The sequence below is a fragment of the Emiliania huxleyi genome (genome assembly GCF_000372725.1).
Source record: "Emiliania huxleyi CCMP1516 unplaced genomic scaffold EMIHUscaffold_250, whole genome shotgun sequence".
In the NCBI taxonomy this organism is placed as follows: Eukaryota; Haptophyta; order Isochrysidales; family Noelaerhabdaceae; genus Emiliania; species Emiliania huxleyi.
The window spans coordinates 126,352-134,937 of record NW_005200169.1 but is presented as its reverse complement, the minus strand read 5'-3'; positions in this window follow the sequence as shown (position 1 = coordinate 134,937).

Genomic DNA, 8,586 nt, shown 5'->3' with positions numbered 1-8,586 from the left:
CGAGATGGTGGAGGCGGTGCATGACGACGGCGAGGGGGCGCACTGGCTCCCCGTCATCCTCGAGAGCGTCGCCCTCCCGCCCGAAGACGGGTCCGACCAGCTCTTTCGCGTGCGGTGCACCGAGCCGCGAGCGCTGCTCGACGTGCCCGCCGCCAAGCTGCGGCCCGCATGGAGAGTGGGCGGCACGGCGTCGGCGCCGCAGTACTCGATGGTGCGCCACCGCGCCGGCGCGTCGGGCGCGGCGCTCCTCGTCCTGCGCGCCGGCGCTGGAGAGCCCGAGCTCCGCAGGCAGGTGGAGCTGTCCGCAGACGCGGCCGACGCGGCCGGCGGCGGGCCCTCCCCGCTCGAGGCGGCGGTGGCGGAGGCGGCGCCAGAGGCGGCCACAGTGCTGCTGCGGCAGGTGGACAGCGTGTGGAGCTGAATGAGAAGATGATTGGTGATGAGTGAACAACTAGATCTTGCTGCGGTAGGTGGACGGCGTGTGGAGCTTCGCCGGCGACGGCGGCCCCGCCCCCTTCGTCACCCCCCTCGCCCCGCTGCCCGACGAGACGCACGAGACACGCTTCTCTCCCGGCGACTCGGTCGAGGTTGGCCCCACCGACGAGGGATTCAAGGGCTCGTGGTACGCGGCGACGCTGCTGGCGGCAGAGGGCGGGCCCGAGCCGGGGATGGTGCAGCTGCGGTACGCCGCGCTCGAGGAGACCGACGGCGTCCCCCTCGTCGAGTGGCAGCCGCGCGCATGCGTGCGGCCGGCGCCCCCTCTGGTGGCGGAGGGCGCGTCTCTGTCCGAGCTGCCGGAGGGGCTGCCGGTCCAGATGCACTTCAACGACGGGTGGTGGGAGTGCGCCGTGTCCGAGGCGCCCGTGCTGAGCAAGAAGGAGGAGAAGGAGCGCAAGAAGAAGCTTGCCGCCCACGAGGCCGCCTGCAGCGCCGCCGTCAAGGCTGGCGCGCCGCCCCCCGCCTGCCCTCCCGACCTCGTCGAGCCGTCGGACGACGTGGCGCACATCTCCTTCCTCAACTACAACGAGGCGTTCGGGCGGGTGCCGCGGCGGAGCCTCCGCCCCGCGTGGGTGTGGCGCGGCGGCGAGTGGTTCTGGCGCGGCCAGGGAGGCATGCTGCAGGCGCTCACCACGCGGATGGCGGACGGCAAGGTGAGCAGTACCGGCTCGGTGCGGCCGATGCCGAAGCGGACGCACGTCCCAGGCGGCGCCGGCGTGCGAGCTCGGCCCGAGCGGCGTGAGCGGCGTCCCTTCACACCCAGTGGTGTGAGCAGGCAGCGTCGACATCCAGCTCGAGCGTGTCGACGGCGCCTGGTGCCTGCCGCGCGCGGCGGCCGCGCACGCGCACGCCGAGGGCGCGGACGGCGGCGAGGGCGGCGGCGGCGGCGAGGAGAGCGCCGCCGAGTGGTCTGCCCGGGTGACGGTGCTGGCGGGGCCGGAGGGGCTGCGTGTCCACAGCTGCAAGCTCGCTCGCTCCCCGTTCGCCGCGCCGGAGGAGGTCGACTCGCCGCTCGGCGCGTTCGCCGTCGGGCAGCGGGTCGAGGTGATGCAGGAGGACGAGGGGTACGAGGGCGCGTGGTTCGTCGCCGAGGTGCTGGAGCTGCAGAAGGAGGCGGTGCGCGTCATGTACCCCGCCTTCGCCGCAGAGGAGGGGTCCGACGCCAAGCTAGAGGACACGGTGCAGCTCCGCCGGCTGCGGCCGATGCCGCCTCCGCCGGCGCCTGCGTTCAGCGGCTCGCTCTCTGCGGGTGCGCCGCTGGAGATGCTCTTCGAGGACGGCTGGTGGCAGGCCGTCCTCACGGCATCCGAGACGGCGGAGGACGGGAAGGCAGTGCTGGTGGTCCAGACCGTGTACCACAACCAGACGCACCGCATAGCGCCGGGCGAGGTGCGGCCGTGTCTGCTCTGGCACTGGAGGTGCGACCGCTGGGAGCGCGCGTGGACCCTCGGCGCGCTCGACACGCACTACGCCATGCTGCTCGACGACGAGGACCGCCGGGTGCACGGGATGGACGTGCGCGAGAAGAAGGCGCTCGAGCTGCAGGCGCGGCGCGCCGCCAAGCAGGAGGAGGTCGAGGGGAAGCGGCGTCTCAAGGAGGAGGAGAAGGAGGCGCGCCGGCGCGCTAAGGAGGCGGAGGAGCGGGCGAGGCGCGAGGCGCGCGAGGCGGCGGAGGAGGAGCGCAAGCGCAAGCGCGACGACGATGCGGCGGATCGGCAGCGCCAAAAGGCGGAGGCGCAGGCGCAGGCGTGGCGCGCCGCGCTCGCCAGGAAGGGCCTCCGTGTCGGCGCGCAAGTCGAGGCGCCGCTGCCTCCGGAGGCGGCCGCCGCCGCGGACGGCTGCGGCGGGGAGGGTTTGGGTACCGTGGGGTGGTGGTACTCCGCCACGCTGGTCGAGGTGGTGGACGCTGCGTCGGTCGTCGTCGCCTTTCGGCTGGACGACGAGATGCCCGCCGCCGCGCGCAACGCCGCCGCGGCCGCCGGCGGCGAGTTGCGTGTCGTGCTCATGGCGGAGCTCCTCCGCCCGCAGCCGCCTCCGCCGCCGGACGACTTTGCCTCGCAGCTTGCGCAGGGGGTGGCGCTGGAGCTGCGGCGCGACGGCGGCTGGGTGGAGGTGGAGGCACTCGAGGTGCGTGGGAAGGCGGCGCCGCCCCCCGCCACTGAGCCGCCGCGTGGGCTGAGCGCGGGCGGCCGCGTGCGCATCGCAAAGCCAGATTCGGATCGCGACGGGGCGGAGGGGTCGGTGGAGGCCGTCTCCAGCAACGGGTGGGTGACGGTCGCCTTCGAGGGGGAGGACAGGCGCAACTTCCGCGAGGGGGACTTGCGCCCGGTGCTCGGCGAAGGCGAGCGGGCGGCGCCGGCAGCGGCGCCGGCAGCGGCGGCGGAGGCGCAGGCGCAGGCGCAGGCGCAGGCGCAGGCGCAGGCGGAGGCGGGGGCGGGGGCGGAGGCGGAGGCGGGGGCGGAGGCTGCCTCGAACGAGCCGCTGTCTCTGGTGGTTCGTCCTCGTGCCGGCGGCTCCGAGGCGGTCGAGGTGGGTCTCGAGGCGGTGCGGCCCGGCTGGATGTGGGCGGGTTCGCGGTGGACCGGGCTGTGGGTGCCCAAGGTGCGCAACCGGCGGCAAGAGGAGCGCGACGCGACCTTCCGACAGGTGCAGGCGGCATGGCCACTCGAGGCTGCCGTGGAGGTGATGCAGACGGACCCCGGCATGGCGGGGAGCTGGTACGAGGGCGAGGTGCTCGAGCACGAGTACCCCGACAAGCTCGTGATCAAGTACCTCGAGCTTCACGACTTGGAGGCCGAGGAGGCGGGGCCGCAGGAGCTCGGAAAGACGCGCGGCGAGACTCACTTCGAGGCGCCCGGTCTGGTGCAGCAGACCTCCAAGACGCGGATGGTGACGCCCGAGCCGGTCAAGCACGTCCGACCCCGGCCGCCGCCTGTCGAGGACGGGTGGGACGCCTCCCTGCGGCTGGGGGACGCCGTCGATTTGCGCTTCGACGGCGGCTGGTGGGAGATGGAGCTGGTCCGCCTGGAGGAGGCGGCGGGCGGCGCGCCGCGGCGGTACACGATCAAGTCGGTCCACTTCGACGTGCAGCACTGCGTCACCGCCGGCCAGCTGCGCCCTCCGCACGCCTGGTCCGCCGAGGGCGCTGCCGGCGGCGCGTGGGTGTTGCGCGCGCCTCCGCAGGTGCACATGCTGGATGGCGTGCCGCGGGTGGTGGAGGAGGAGCAGGGGGGCCGCTCGAAGCGCAGGCGCAAGGACGAGCAGCGCGGCCAGCCGGCGGACAAGGCGGCGCACTTCGGCGTCGGGACGAAGCGGCGCGGCGCGGACGGGCGGATGTGGGAGGTGTCGATGACGGAGAAGCTGGCCGAGGTCTGGCAGCCGTGCGACCGCGGCGCCTCGCCCCTGCCGGGCCGGGAGGGCGACGAGGCGAGAGGCGGCCGGCGGGGCAGGGAGGCGGCGGCGGAGGCTGCGGTGGAGCCGCTCTCCGAGGCGGAGCGGCGCGAGATCGCCCTCGCGCCGGTGCTGGAGAACGAGCTCAAGGCCTCTGGCATCTCGGTCAAGAAGGGGTACGAGGACCTCGTCTACGAGGCGGTCGTGCACTTGGCCGGCGAGGCAACGCCCCCCTCGATGCGGAATGAAATAGCACTCGAGAAGACACGCACCGTCCTTTGACGGCGGTGCCAGCCGGCGCGCTGAATGACTGTCTTCGCAACCCCATCCAATGGGTCCTGCACTCGGGCGGTGGTCGGCACGCACACGCCACACATCTCCCCTCATCTCCCCACATCTCCCCACATCTCCCCACATCTCCCCACATCTCCCCATGACTCAGGCGGTGGTCGGCACGCACACGCCCGGCGCCCAGGGCACGCCCGAGCGGAGGCTCTGGTGCGAGGCTGTCTGCCCGGGCTGCTCGCGCACGCTGCGCATCCTCGTCGTCCCTGGGCTGGACGTCGTGCAGTGCTGCTACTGCGCGCACTGGTCCTTCACCGCCCCGCCCGACATCGACGCGTTGGGAGACGGCAGCCGCAACCTCGCGCCCCGCCAGGCAGGCGGCGCCACGCCGGGGTGGGGCGGTGCACACCACCCCGGTCCCGGTCTCTTTGGCGCGATGATGGAGGGGGCGGACGGGGCGGAGGCGGTGGGCATAGCGTCAAGCGGGCCGTTGCCGCCCTCGGCTCCGCCCTCGCCGCCGCACGAGGGCGATGCGGACGGCGGCGGCGGCGGCGCGCCGGAGGGCGAGGAGGAGGCCGACGGGCTGTACATTTGCCGGTGGTGCGAGTCGGGGTACCGGGGCGTGTACCGGACAGACCCCGCCCCGCCGGCGGGTGCGCGCCGGGGGCGTTGGTGCTCTGTCGTGCACGCCCGGGGCACGGCCCTCACCTGTCCGAGGCTCTGTCCGTAGGCGCGTGGGAGGGCGTGCTCGCGTCGTACAGCGAGCGCGAGGGCGGGCACCAGCAGCGCTCGCTCGGCCACTTTCCGACGCCGCGGGAGGCGGCCGAGGCGTTCGCCGCAGCAGCGCGCAGCCAGGCGGCGCAGCCGGGGCGGAACGGGGTAGTGCTGCGGCAGGACGCCCTCGAGCCAATCCTCGAGGAGGCGAGGCAGGGCGGCGGGCTCGACATCCTCCGGGTGCTGCGTGTGTCGGTGCGCGAGGACCTCGAGGACGGCCACCGCGAGCGCCTCGCGACGTTCGTGTCGCAACGCTCCGAGTCGGGCTTCAAGGGCGTGCACAAGTCTGGGGGCGGCCGCTGGCAGACACAGGCTTGCCGCGACCCAGCCGAGATGCAGCCGAGACCCAGCCGAGGTGCAGCCGAGATGTCACCGCTGGCTGACTCAGACACCGCCTCTCGTGAGCGCCGTTTGCCCACCACGGAGCTGCCCCCCCTTACCACTCGCCGCCCGCCGCGCGCCAAGGTCTACTTTGAGGGCAACCTGTACCACGCCGGCCACGCGGAGACGCCCGAGGCATGCGCGCGCATCTTCTCGGTCTGCATGAAGCTGGTCGACAAGATGAAGGAGGACGGCTCCCTGGCGCAGGCGAGCAGTCGCTCTGCCAGTCGCACTCAGCAGCCTGCTCGTTGACCTACTGAGAGTGAGCACTGAGTAGTGAGTAGTGAGCAGTCCGCTCGTCTGCAGGGCTCCTCGGTCAAGCGCTCGCGCCGCGGCTCGCTGCCGGAGCAGCGCCAGCCGACGCCGCTCCTCGTGCGGCCGCGCGGCGAGGCGGCCGCCTAAGCCCCCCACCCCCCCCCCTCTCAGACACCGGCCCACTCCCAGCCCCATCCTGGTTCACAGGGGGGTACGCAGAAAGTGCCTCCCCCCCCCCCCCCCCTTCTCCCCCTTCTCCCCTCCCCTCCCCTCTCCCACAGGTCCCCTCCCCTCTCCCACAGGTCCCCCCCCCCGCCCCTCTCAGGTGGTCGCTGAGGAGCTCGCCGCCGCCGCCGGAGACAACGAGCAGCTCCACCTCAACCCGCGCGCCGACTCAAAGTGCCAGGGCGTCTACTTCAACGCGCACATCAACATGTGGGGCGTGCTCGCGCCCGGCAACGCGGCGCTCGGCTACTACTCCGAGCCTCGCGACGCGGCCCTCGCCTTCTCGCGGTGCCGCGCCACTTCCGAGAACCGTCCGAGACACCTCCCTCCCCCGCCTCCCCCCTGCCCGCGCCGCCGCCGCTCTCGGCACCTCCACCGTTAGCGCCGCTGACACGTCCACCATTAGTGCCCTCCGCCGAACCTCTCCCGCAGGTACATCGTCTCGGAGGCGTCGCGCCTTGGCCGCGCGTACCAGCGCGTGCCGTGGCCACGCCGCGGGGTCGACCAGCGCCGCTTCTGCCGCATCGCGCTCTCCTCGTGCTCGCGCGGCGGCAGGGGCGGCGGCGCGGCGGAGGCGGCGGGGGAGGCGGACGTCGCTGCGGCCATCCAGGTGGCCGAAGGCCTCAGCTCGCTGCTGCTGCAGGTCGAGAGGTTGCTTGCTCCGGCCGCCGCCTCCGCGCCCGCCGACGAAGGCCCCTCGCGCAAGCGCCCGCTCGCCGGCGACGACGACGAGGCCGCGCACGCCGGCGGCTCGGCTGCAGCGGGCAGCTCCTCCGCCGCGGCCTCGGGCAGCAAGCGCGCAAAGGCGGAGGACCCCGCCGGCGAGCCACAGCCCGCAGGCGAGGCCACGTCGCTGGCGGGCGCGGCGGGCGGCGCGGCGGGTGGCGCGGCGGGCGGGGTGGCGGCGGCGGGTAGCGCTCCCCACACGGCGGAGCTCCCGGCGCCCGTCCCGGCTCCGACGCCCCAGTCCGTCCTCGGAGGGCTGCTGCCTCCCGGAGCCACTCACGGCCCGCTGGTGGGCAGCAGCGACGCCAGCGTGCTCGATCGCGTCGAGACGGCGCCGCTCGTCGCCGTCGGCGCCGCCGACTCGCCGCCCTCCTCCCCGCACACGAGGCTGGCCCCGAGGCTGAGCGAGGTTGAGCGAGGCGTAGGCGCTGTCGTCGAGGTGATGCCCGTCGAGGAGTCGTTCCGAGGGTCCCGGTACGAGGCGGTCGTGCTCGAGACGGACGGCGGGCGCACAAAGATCCGCTTCACGTCCTTCACCGAGGAGGAGGCGGAGTGGGTGCCGACCAACAGCTTGCGGCCGCCGCCGCCCACCCCGCCCGGCGGCGAGGGGCGCAACCCGAACGCGTGGGCAGCCCAGCACTGGTCGAGTCGTGCGGGGAGGGGAGAGCTGTGGGTGGAGAGAGAGAGAGCTGCGAGTAGGCGGCCAAGCTGCGGGTCGGCTCACTCGTCGAGATGTACGCGGACGGCGGCTGGTGGGACGTGCTTGTCGGCGAGATGTCGACGGCGCGCCTCACTCGCGAGGTGCGGCGTGCGCGTGTGCCGCCCCTGCCCAGCGTGCGCCGTCGCTGAGTCTCGCAAGCCGTCTCCTTCAGGTGTCGTACTTGTGCCGCTCCCCAAACTCTGGCGACGAGCACGAGGTGACCGCCTCGTACTTGAGGCCGCGGTGGGAGTGGCGCCGTCGCCGGCTCGCGAGTGTCGCTTCTCCGTGAGCCTTCTCTCGGGATGAGACGCCGGAGCCCTGCCAACAGGCGCCCCGCCTACTCGCAGTGGGCGACGCTGCACGACGGCGGCCGTCGCACACCTGCCCACGAGGTGTGCCGAGCTCGCCCGCGGGCCTGACCGAGCATTCCCCCTCGAGTCTTCAGGCGCCGTCTACTCGCTGCTCATGACCGTGCAGCCGCCGCCCGTCGCTGACGTGGCCTACATCAGCGTGACCGTCGTCGCGCCGCGGGCGATGCAGAAGGGCGAGACGCTGCGCTGCGCGCTGCCCAACGGCTCCTTCTTCCAGCTCCCCATCTCGGGCAACATCGCCGCCGGCACGCCGCTCAGCTGCAAGGTTCCGCAAAAGGCCCCGCCGCCGCAGCCAGTGCGGTTCCTCATCGTCCCGCCGGGCATGGGCTACGGCGCCAAGGTGACCGCCCTCTCGCCGAACGGGCACGTCGCTCACGTCGGCGTGCCGCCGGCGCCTCCGCCCCCGGGGTCGCGGATGGCGGTGCCGGTCCCGCAGGAGCAGGCGGCACGCTTCGAGGGCCCGACGGCGTACGAGCGGCTGCAGCAGCAGCGGCGCTCGGCCGGCCAGCTCATCTCGCGCAAGGCGCGCAACCACGAGTACGGGGTCTCCTTCCGCCAGATCGAGCAGTACATCCTCGCGCGCTTCGGCGTCTGCGCCACCAGCCGGCTGATGGGCGCTCTCTCCGCGGCCGTGCGCGCGGGGCGGCTCGTGCGGACGGCTCAGAGCAAGCTCTTCGTGCCGACCGGGTCGATGCTGAGCGTGCAGGCCGCGCTCGAGATGGAGAAGCTGAGCGAGGAGCAGCGCGTGTCGGCCGTCGCCGAGGAGCGGCGCAACCGCAAGCTGGCCAAGCAGGCGATGCTCACGGGGCGAGCGCGCCGCAGGCAGGAGCTCGAGAAGCAGCGCCACCGGCACAACGCTCGGGTGCGCGCCGCTGGCGTGCTCGGCGAGCAGCGGCGGAACGCCTTCCTCCTGACGCAGATGCAGCTGCTGGAGCCGTTCATGAAGGGCGCGCGGAGCAGCCTGCAGGCCGCGCTCGGCAT